Raw genomic sequence first — 12,088 nt, forward strand, 5'->3', positions numbered from 1 at the left:
TCTCCTACTATTAGTGTGTGGAGTTTGATGTGTGATTTGAGTTCTAGTAATATTTCTTTTACATATGTGGGTGCTTTTATATTAGGGGCATAGATATTCAAGATTGAGAATTTATCTTGATGGACTTTTCCTGTTACAAAGAGGCTTGGCTCTAGAGGGGTTCCCAGGTGTCCATGGGGATGTCCCCAGTAGGTCCTTGGGCAATAGAAAAGAGGGCACCTGAACTGGCCTTGTCCCATAGTCAGAATGATGACTATCTTGAATATCACCATAAAACCTTTGTGTGGTGACAGTTGGAGATAGAGACAGAGACACACATCAGAGCACTGGACTGACCTCCCAAGATCTAGTTGATGAGCAAAAGGAGGGAGAATATGAGCATGGAAGTCAGGATGGCGAGGGGTTTGTCCACCCAGTGAAACAGTGTGCCTGATCTAATGGGAGCTCACAAAAGCAAACTGTACTGGGACTTAACAGGCATGTGATCAAACTGGACTCTTTGAATGTGACTGATAATTGTGGCTGACTGGGCCACCAATGACAATGGCACAGGGATCTGTCTCTACTGCATGAATTGGCTTTTTGGGGATCCTATTTTATTTGGATGCATACCTTCCTAAGCCAAAATGGAGGGGGGAGAGCCTTGGACTTCCCACAGGGCAGGGTACCCTGACTTCCCTTAGGACTGGAGGGGAAGGAAAGAGAAGATGATTGGAGGAGCAAGAGGGAAATGGAAGGAAGGGAGGAAGTGGAAATTTTGAATGGTATTATTTATAAACCAATAATAAAAGAAAATTTGAGGACCTTAGTTCTCTTTCCCATCTTGCAAGATGGCGGGTGAAAAAGGCAAGAAACCTGATACAAAAGAGAAGAAACCTACAGCCAAGAAGGCTGGTGGTGATGCCCCTGCCGCTGGTGCAGCCAAAAAGGGTGACCCTAAGGCTAAAAAGCTCAAGAAGGGGAAGCCCCATTGCAGCCGAAATCCAGTCCTTGTTAGAGGAATTGGCAGGTACTCCCGATCTGCTATGTATTTCAGGAAGGCCATGTACAAAAGCAAATACACAGCTGCAAAAACCAAGGTTGAAAAGAAGAAGATAAAGGAAAAGGTCCTTGCCACTGTCACAAAACCAGTTGGTGGTGACAAGAATGGTGGTACCCGGGTGGTTAAGCTTTGAAAAATGCCCAGGTATCCTACTGAAGATGTGCCTCGGAAGCTGCTGAGCCATGGCAAAAAGCCCTTCAGTCAGCATGTGAGACACCTGCGTGCCAGCATCACTCCTGGGACTGTCCTCATCATCCTTACCGGGCACCACAGGGGCAAGAGAGTGGTTTTCCTGAAGCAACTGGGCAGTGGTTTACTGCTTGTGACAGGACCTCTTGCCCTCAACAGAGTTCCTTTGAGAAGAACACATCAGAAATTTGTCATCGGCACCTCTACAAAAGTTGATATCAGCAGAGTTGAAATCCCCAAACACCTGACTGATGCTTACTTCAAGAAAAAGCAGCAGCATAAGCCCAGGCATCAGGAGGGCGAGATCTTTGACACAGAGAAGGAGAAATATGAGATTACAGAGCAGCACAAGGCTGATCAGAAAGTGGTGGACTCACAGATTCTGCCAAAGATCAAAGCTATTCCTCAGCTGCAGGGCTACCTGCGCTCTCAGTTCTGTCTGACGAACGGGATGTATCCTCACAAACTGGTTTTCTAAATTGCTGACAACCTAATTAAACAACTTTATGTGTCAAAAAAAAAAAAGAAAATTTGAGGTTAAAAAAGCATTATGCAATCTAATTCTTGGAGTATTTTCTATCCTTTTCTGTTTGTTCAGCAAATCCTTTATAGTACAATTTGAACTTTCTATAACTGGTATTATTTGATATACCTGTAATGTGCTTTTTATTATAATAGTCAAAAAAGCATTTCATTTTCTTAGATATATATGCTGGACCGTTGTCTGCCTTTATTGGTGTAGGTATACCCATGATGGCCATAACTTCCAATAAATGTGTGATTACTGAATCAGCATTTTCTGAGCTCAAGTCAGTTGCCCATTGAAAACCTGAATACATGTCTATGCTGTGGTGTACATATTTTAATTTACCAAAATCTGTATAGTGGAACACATCCATCTGCCAGATTTCATACCTTTGAGTACCCTTAGGGTTACTCCCTACAGACAACGGTGTTTAATTATAGAAAGAGCAAATAAGACAGCTCTTTATAATCGCCTTAGCTTGTTGCCATGTAATAGAAAACTCTTTCTTTAAACATTTGCTATTGACATGGTGGTTTTTTATGAAATTCAGAGGCCTGCAACACACTTCCAATCTATAATTGATCAATTTCTGCATTACCTTGTGCTAGAGGACCTGGCAGACCCATATGGGATCGTACGTGTGTTATGTATATAGGAGAAAACTTATTCCTGATTATGTCTTGCACCTGAATGAATAATGAAGTCAATTCTGTATCATTTTGTATATTGTGAATCAGTAATATATTGAGAGGTTCTTTAAAATCGCTTAGTACCATAAGAATAGCATATAATTCTGCTTTCTGGATAGAATTATAAGGGCTTTGTTCCACCTTACTTAATTCTTCTGATTTGGAACCTGCTTTCCCTGTTTCATTTGCATCAGTATAAAATGTATGGGTTCCAATTATTGGTGCATCATGTACAATTCATGAAAGAATTCAAGAAGTTCTCTTTATAAAGTTAAGTCTATTGCTTTGGGTATAATTGCTTTCCATATATAACTATAACTAATTTTCTCCAAAAAAAATTAGTGCAAGCACTTTTCCAGGTTCATTGTCTTCCCATAACTATTTATTTCATCAACAGTAAAAGACACTATAATCTCTTCTGCGTCTATACCTGCTAATCAACAAACTTTCAGTTTATTTTTTATAATTAATTCAGAGACTTTTTCCACATAAGTTTTTAACTTTTTACTTGGTTTGTTTAGTAAAATGATCCATAATATAATGTCATCCCACTGCATTAAAATTCCTGTAGGAGAAATTCCAGATGGCAATATGACTAGAATACAATTAAGATTTGGATTCACTCTATCCATGTGTGCCTCCTGTAATTTCTCCTCAACAATCGTCAATTCCTTTTCCACTTCAGCTGTTAATTCTCTGAGACTATTCAAGTCTTTATCACCATCCAAGCTTTTGTTTCAATTAATTATTAGATCAAGTGTTATCCCAACAGCCGGTTGTAGACTGGAAATATCTCCTAATAACCTTTGAAAGTCATAAAGTGTTTGTAACTAGTCTCTCTGAATTTGTTCCTTTTGTGTTCTAATTTTCTGTAAACCTATTCTGTAACCTACATAATTAACAGTATATCCTCTTTGAATCTTTTCAGAAGCAATTTGTAATCTCCATTTAGGCAAGACTTTCTTATTTCTTCAAATATCCTTTCGAAAGTGTCTATATTTGAATCAGATAAAAAAATGCCATCCATGTAATGGAAGATTATAGACTTAGGAATTGCTTACAAATTATTTCCAATGGCTGGCTGACAAAGTATTGGCACAGGGTGGAGCTATTGAGAAATCCCTGTGAGAGGACAGTCCATTAATATCTTCTAGTAGGCTTACAATTACTATTGTAAGGCACTGTGAAGGCAAAATTTTCTATATCCTTTTCTTGTAAAGGTATAGTGAAGAAACAATCCTTTAAATCAATAACTATGAGAGGCCATCCCATTGGCAACAGAGAAGGGCTGCAGAGGGCCCATAGGTTGAATAACCTTGTTAATAACCCTTAGATCTGTCACCATTCTCCATTTTTCAGATTTCTTTTTGACAAAAAATACAGGAGAATTCCAAGGGCTGGTAGATTTTCTATGTCGAGCATCTAGTTGCTCTTGTACCAACTATTCCCAAGCCACCAACTTTTCCTTAGCTAGAGTCCACTGCTTAACCTATATTGGATTCTCAGTTAACCATTTTAAAGGTAGGGCTATTAGTACCTCTGAACGTTTATCAATTGCTTTGTGTTCTTGTACATCCCAAAGGGCTGGTATCCCTCATCTATAATATCTTCTAATATTTTCCTCAGTAATGTAAGTTTTTGGGGTTGCAGGAATGTTAATCTGGGTATTCCATTGCAGCAATATTTCACAACCCCACAAATTCAGTGCAATATTGGAAATATATGGCCTTAGTCTTCCTATTTTCCCTTCTGGCCCTATGCATTCAACATATCTCATGTTTTATCTTACCTGAGATAGGGTACCAATTCCCAGTTAGTGAACATCTACCTCTGGAAGAGGCCAATTAAGAAGCCAAGATTCAGGAGATACTTACATCCGCACCCATGTCTAATAAGCCTCCAATAAAAATGTCATTTATACAAACTTTTAGCCTTGGTCTTTGATTGTTTAAGGAAGTCTGCCAAAATACATTTTCCTCTGTCATACTGGAGTTTTTGAATCATCCTTCACATTTAACCCATCATTCAAACCAGTATTGCTTTTTACAGCAGACACTGGATTTTTTAAATTTCATGGTAAGAAACATTCTCCACTGTAACCGGGAATGACTGAACCACATTCATCATGGGGGCCTGCAAGAGGCCCTCCATGGCATTTCCCAGTGGTATTGGGTTGCCTTGTCTATCTTTTGTTGACCTACATTCTTTTCTCCAATATCAGCATTGCCACACTTCCTAAATATACCTGAAGGCTGAGTCCTCCTATTTCTGTCAATCCCAGAGGAGGTATTATTCCTAGAAATCCGTTGTCTACAATCCCTTGTCGTATCACAATTAAAACATTTGGTATTTTGATGTACTCTTTTACCATTGGAAATTGCTTTTCCTACCCACACTTCAATACCGTAATCAAGTGTCTTGACATTCATTATATGAAAGACCCATTCATCCATGGGTACTGATTTGATCTTTAAAGGCCTAAGGATCCATTTGCACTCAATGTTGGCATTCTCATAAGCCAAAGATTCAATTATGATACATATAGCTACTGGGTCAGTTAGCCCAATTTGTACAGCCCTAGTTAGTCTTTGCAAAAAGTCACTAAAAGGTTCTCTCTGACTCTGTTTAACCCTAAGACATAATTCAATTCTTTTTCCCAAGTTTTAAATCCTGTCCCAAGCCTTTAAATCTGCTGTGCTACATAGGGACAAGGTGTGGACATCATAAAGAGATTGATCCTTAGGATCAGAATAAGGTCCTTCACCTAGAATTTATCTAGGGAAATCTCAAGTCCATTTGCTTTTTATTGTTGCTCTAAAATTCTTGCTTCCTCATAACAAAAGCACCTCCAAAGTAATTTCTGTCCACTTTCTAGGACTGCTGAGATTAATGGAGCCCAATCTTGAAGCATTGCTTTGCTACTAAAAGCCCAGGTTTTGACCTTCTCCCTAACAAAAGACAAGTGTAGTCTGTAAGCCACAATTGCCTGTTTAATTTCCTTTAGATCAGTCATAGGTATTGGTTACCATGTATATTCTTTGACAACCTTAGGGTACTTGGGGCCAGACACTTTTTCTTCTGTTATTATTGAAAAGGCAGGCAGAACTCTGGGGAAGGTATCCTAGAGATTTTTATGTACCAACAAGGTTAAATTTTACCTTGGTAACTTTTGTTCCTGGTCATTAAATTCGAAAATTTTCTCAATTTTTTCAAATCTGTTTACCATTGCCTTTTGTAATGTCTGGATTTCCTGTCCAGTGTTCTGTTCTAATGCCCTTATTGATGATTCCAAGGTATGAAGTCTGTCCAGTAGAGATAATGTGTCATCCTTGGACATAATATTTATGGCATACATTTTACCTTCCTGTAGATTCATTCTATCAGTCAGTCTGTCATACCCCTTTGACAGAGTCTGATCAATACATTCAATAGTGTGAATTCTTTCAAATAATGTTTCAGCATCCACTGTCATTGATTGGGTTTTATGTGCCAAATCATCTGTTTCCTTCTCCAGAGTGCTTAATCTTTTGTTAAATGAAGTTGTTTACTTCTTCAGAATTCCAAACTCTTTCATGAGAAACATGGTTTCAGTCTGTAAAGACTGCACCATTTCTTAGCCTTATTGTCAAACTATTTTATATGAAAAAAAATATTGAGGACAAAACTATTTCCCAGAATTAAGTTTAATGTTCTAGAAGGGACACCATCTAAGTCTTGTAAAACCTCGCACATGCTGTAGATAAAGAGGCTATTTAAACTTTGGATCATTAGGTTGTTTAACATACTGTTCTTTTAAATTAGCAACTTGTAATCTATATTTAGGATATTAAATCTTACTTGTGGTTTAATTAGATGGATTAAGTGCAATAAACATTACCTGCCAAAAAGTGTTGCAGGCCACCTATAAAACTAACCCAGCAGGACATAGTGGTGCATGTGAGTTAAGGTAGCCAGTCTTAAATCTGACTTAAGGGCAAAATGCTGAAAGAAAAATCATGGACTATGTGCTCTGTGGATGTCTTTAGAGCAGTGGAATAGGCAAATGCAAACTATTCATTAGAAAGCCCCAGAACAGCTGGCTCAGACCACAGAAACCTGTGTCTCACCCAGATTTCTGTGGTGCACCCTGGCAGGAGGCAAACGGTAGAATGCATGGGGGCATGAAGCCAATCTGAAGTGTGTAAAGAGAAAATATAAAGAATTGTGGCTGATCTATAGCAGGAAAAGCAACTGTGTGAGATTCTATATTGAGCTGCTGGATCCACACACAGGCCACAGCCAACTGAAGGAGGACTCATGCCAAGTCAGGCACAGTCCGAGCTGGTAGCAGGCAGCCGAGTAGGGGGGTTATATAACCAAAGGATGGGCACCAGATGAAGATGTAAGTCATAAAACAATCCCACACCAGTTCAGAATTATGATTAATAAAAGGGTTACTTATTTAAGGGAAAAAACTTACAGATCACTGTCCTAGACAGAGCCCTCAGTGCTACCAAGAGCAGAGCCTAGCAGCCAGAAGCTGCAGCTGGAAGCAAGAGAATGAGAGCAGGGATACTTTTGCTTTTGAAAGCAAAAAGGACCATGCCCAAGTGGGCTGGTATCTTAAAGGCTATTGGCTGAAAGAGCAAAAGGAGCTTCCATAGTAGGCATGTGTATGTGAGTGATAGCATCTACAGAAACCAAAAGGAGGCACTGAAGCTTAAATTTCAGACTGTTTTAAGCTACCCAACATGGGTGCTGGGAATTGAGCTTGAGTCCCCACCAAGGAAAAGCACATGCTCTTAACTGCTAAGCAACCCTTACAGCTCCTCTGTCTGTTACATGAAATTTGAATCAAGGTTAAAGCAGTTGTTATCATAGATTTGTCATTTCTTTTTTTTTATTTTTTATTGCGAAAAACAAAAAATAAGTTTCCGCCTCCTCCCAGCCTCCCATTTCCCTCCCCCTCCTCCCACCCTTCTCCCCGTCCCCCCAAATCCTCTCCCCCACCCTCTCCAGTCCAAAGAGCAGTCAGGGATCCCTGCCCTGTGGAAAGTCCAAGGTCCTCCCCCCTCCGTCCATGTCAAGGAAGGTGAACATCCAAACTGGCTAGGCTCCCACAAAGCCAGAACATGAAGTAGGATCAAAACCCCGTGCCATTGTCCTTGGCTTCTCATCAGCCCTCATTGTTCACCATGCTCAGAGAGTCCGGTTTTATACCATCCTTTTTTAGTCCCAGTCCAGCTGGCCTTGGTGAGCTCCCAATAGATCAGCCCCACTGTCTCAGTGGGGGGTGCACTCCTCGTGGTCCTGACTTCCTTGCTCATCTTCTCCCTCCTTCCGCTCCTCATTGGGTCCTTGGGAGCTCAGTCCAGTCCTCCAGTGTGGATCTCTGTCTCTGTCTCCATCCATCACCAGATGAAGGTTCTATGGTGATATGCAAGATATTCGTCAGTATTGCTATAGGATAGGGTCATTTCAGGTTCCCAATCCTCAGCTGCCCAAGGAACTAACTGGGGACATCACCTTGTGCTCCTGGGAGCCCCTGTAGGTTCAAGTCTCTTACCAAACCTAAGGTGGCTCCCTTAACTAAGATTTGTGCTTCCCTGATCCCCTATCCAACCTTCCTTTATCCCATTCATCCTGTTTCCCCAAGTTCCCCACATCCTCCCCTTCTCATTTTCTCTCCCCATCTCCCCTTACACCCATACCACACAACCCCCAAGATCCCAATTTTTTCCCCGGAAATTTTGTCTACTTCCATAGCCAGGAGGATAGCTATATGTTTTTCTTTGGGTTCACCTTCTTATTAAACTTCTTTAGGATCACCAATTATAGACTCCGTGACCTTTATTTATGGCTAGAAACCAATTATGAGTGAGTACATCCCATGTTCATCTTTTTGGGTCTGGGTTACCTCACTCAGGATAGTGTTTTCTATTTCCATCCATTTGCATGCAAAATTAGAGAAGTCATTGTTTTTTCCCACAGCATAGTACTCTAATGTGTATATATTCCACACTTTCTTCATCCATTCTTCCATTGAAGGACATCTAGGTTTTGCGCAGGTTCTGGCTATTACAAATAATGCTGCTATGAACATACTTGAACAAATGCTTTTGTCATATGATAGAGCATCTCTTGGGTATATTCCCAAGAGTGGAATTGCTGACTCCATGGGTAGGTTGATCCCGAATTTCCTGAGAATCCGACACACTGATTTCCAATGTAGTTGCACAAGTTTGCATTCACACCAGCAATGGATGAGGGTACCCCTTCCGTCACTGTTGCGGGAGGTTCTCCCGCTCCTCCAGCCTATAGCTGCTGAGATACCAGCCCATTGGGGCGTGGTCTCTCTCCCTTTAAAAAGTGGCCACTTCCCTCTCCTCGCTCTCTTCACTTCCTGCTCCACCTGTGACTAGAGTTCTTTCCTGGTTGCATAGAGGGCTGTTGCCTGGGACAGTGATCTGTAAGTTTTTTCTCCTTTAAATAAATACCACCCTATTAATCCTAATTCCAAACTGGTGTGGCATTGTTTGTGACTTACGCCTTCAGTTGGTGCCCAACGTTTGGTTTTATAACCTCTCCTTTCCAGGCTCGGCTGCCGGCCGCGAGTTCAGCTTGGCTGGAGCCCTCCCTTCCTGTGCCTTGCAGTGGCGGCCTGGCCTCCCGACATGGATTTTATTTTCACAGGCCAGCGTAGTCTCTGCCTGCGTGGTTTGCTCTTTCCTGAGTCGTTTTTAAATCTCCCTTGCAAGCACAGCTCTTAAGTGGCACAAACCAGAGCACGTGGTGGCTGAAAGCTGCAATGCCTCAGGATGACTCTGTCACGTGGAGGCATAAGCGGGTTCCAGGTTGCTCTTCTCTACCGCTGAATTCAGGGTTTCTGGTTCCATCTCTGGAATTGATTTAATTACATTTACTTTGTTGAGAAACTTGCATTTTCCAATTTTTAACATCTAAACATCTACTAAGGCACTGAAACAGGACCCCATTTTCCTCGCAACTCGGCAACAGCGCCACCTGCTAGATAATAGGTAATATGGCAGTTTTCGTTTCTAATGCAAATTTTACTGCTTTGTTTTCACTAATACAATGGATTATGTCATACAAGGTTTATATGATTATGGGGATACCTTAATTTTCTTGTTAATAGGTTTCAGTTTTCTTTTCCATATTCTATCATTAAGGAAGAATATGGCACTCCTAAGAATGATAGAATCTTTACAAACTAATAATGAACAACTAATTGACAGGATTAAAATTATTGAAAATCAGAGGTTATCTGAACAAGTGGATACTATGACAGACAAAATTAACTCCATATCCAAGGGTATTAGAAAGTTACCTGAAAGGGTTCAGGCTGTTGAATTTGACGTTCAGACTTTATCACAAAGTTTTGATAAGGTAACAGACAGAATGTACCTCCAAGATGGGAATCTACATGATATACAAGAAAAGTTTACGGAGGACATGTTATCTTTGAAGGAAAAATTAAAGCTTTGGAATCACAGGTGCAGAATGGGGACCAAAAAATTGATACCTCAGTGAAATCACTGGAAACATATACAGGTCAGGAGATTCAGGATTTAAGAGAGACAATGATAAAAAGATTTGAAAAGATTGGAGAAATTATTAGAGCTGGTGAACAGAGTAAGGAGGCACAAGGACAGGATACAATGTCTCCACCAGCTATTCAAACTGGCTTACCTGGGGTTCTAGTGACATACCCTATACTTAATTCTGACAAAGCATCAACTACTAAAGGCTCAGAGGGAGTCAAAGAAGCTATATGGACTACATTAGCAATGAATGATCTGAAAGAAATTAAGCAAGCTGTTGTTAATTTTGGCTTGCACAATGCATATGTAAAGGAAATGATAAGGACTTGGGCTTCTAATGCTAGAACTACCCCCTATGATTTCCATCAGTTAGTGTCTGCAGTTTTAGATAATGGACCTTCCTTGATGTTTGGAATTTATTTCAGAGAAGAATCCAAACATATGGAACAACAAGGAAGAGAAAAATGTGTTGAGGTTTCCCAAGATCAAATTCTTGGTGAAGGAGAATATGCTGATGCACAGGTCCAAGCTCTTTATGACGATGAAGTACTGTGTCTATGTCACCAAGCAGCTTTAAATGCTTGGAATAGGATACAAGATCCAGCAAAAAGGGTTGAATCATATACCAGAATTAGACAGGGACAGAGAGAACCCTTTATTGACTTTTTGAAAAGATTAATTAAGGCTCTGGACATAGGGGTAACAGACCCAGAAGCTAGATGAATACTTCTTGAATCTCTAGCTTTTGAGAATTCAAACATAGAATGCAAAAAGATAATTGGGCCTTTAAATTCTAGATCAGCACCTATGGATGAATGGATTCAGCATATGATGAATGTTTAGACGTTTAGCTATAATATTGAATCTTGGGTAGGAGAATCAATTTCCAAAGCAATGAGGAGACATCAAACTGCCAGGTGTTTTAATTGTGGTAAATTAGGACATTTGCAAAGGGATTGCAGGCAAAGAATTTCTAGGAATAATATCTCTTCTGGGTATGACAAAAATAGGAGACCTCAGCCTTCAGGTTTAGAGTTAAGACAGCCCCTTTAGGGGGCAGGGTTTGCCTCGGGCAGATGCCTGCCAATAAATGGGGGTGCAGGGAGGCGGCCTGGCCCTTTTCCTTCCTACCTCCTGTGCCACACGGGAACTTCGGTTCTGTAAGTTTATCATTAAAGTGTGAATATTCTTTAGTATCTGCATTGCATTTATTTACGTCGATACATTTGGCGCTCTCCCTGTGGGGCTTTGCCGAGACCCGGCCCAAATCTGAGTCTTTTGAGACCCCCCCACCCCGGACTGCTGCAGCTGTCTCTCTGGGTGTGCGGAAGCAGCTGAGATTCTGAGCGACTCTATTTTCCCTGCTGCTTGCTAGAGAACCGGGAAGGGAGAGCTAGCACTCCCCGGGTTTGAAATCGGCAGCACCTCTGTAACAGCGTGATCACTCTCTGTTCCCCTCCCACCTCCGCCAGCGCTCGGGTCACGTGACAGTGGCCCTGTGAGCCCCAGCACAAAAATGCCAGCATCCCCTTGATTTGTTCACTTTGCTGGCTTTTCTTTATTCCCTTTCTGGCCCAATTGCTACTTATCAGTCTGGTGTCTGTTTCAAATTTGTTTTTGAGTCATTTATTTCAGATTTAGGCCACGTGGACTCAACTGGATTCTTTCGCCACCACTGGCACAAACCAGTCATTACAGGTAAAAGAATTTTTTCTTTTATAAATAATGTCTGAGAACGTGACAATTTCAGATTTCAACAGCTTTTTTGAGTGTACCATTTTGGAGATTTTACAAGAGGTGTCTATCACCCCACATCTATGGATATTTCTGGGATTCTTAATTTTCCTTAGCACTATTTGGTTTGATAATAGGAAAATGATCAAATCTCTTAAGGCAGAGGTTGAACGTTTAAAAACTATTGAGAGTGACAACAATCTTCTCAAGAATCAGTTTGAAGTTCTCCAGGAAGAAAACAGATCTTTGTTTAACATGACTTGGTTAACTTAGCAAAATCTAGAAAAGGTACAGTCTGATGTTAAGGAGAAATTCATTTCTATGGAAGAAGGAACAGCTGAATTAGATTGTAAGTTCCAGCAGTCCC

At 40.8% G+C, this 12,088-nt stretch overlaps 1 pseudogene; it reads left to right on the plus strand.

Moving 5' to 3' along the window:
- The first annotated feature begins 830 nt into the window (after positions 1-830).
- On the plus strand, positions 831-1,725 carry LOC121437448 (annotated as a pseudogene).
- The last annotated feature ends 10,363 nt before the right edge of the window (positions 1,726-12,088 follow it).

This window comes from Microtus oregoni, unplaced genomic scaffold (genome assembly GCF_018167655.1).
Source record: "Microtus oregoni isolate MIOR12 unplaced genomic scaffold, Mior012 000052F_ref0000163, whole genome shotgun sequence".
Classification (NCBI taxonomy): domain Eukaryota; kingdom Metazoa; phylum Chordata; class Mammalia; order Rodentia; family Cricetidae; genus Microtus; species Microtus oregoni.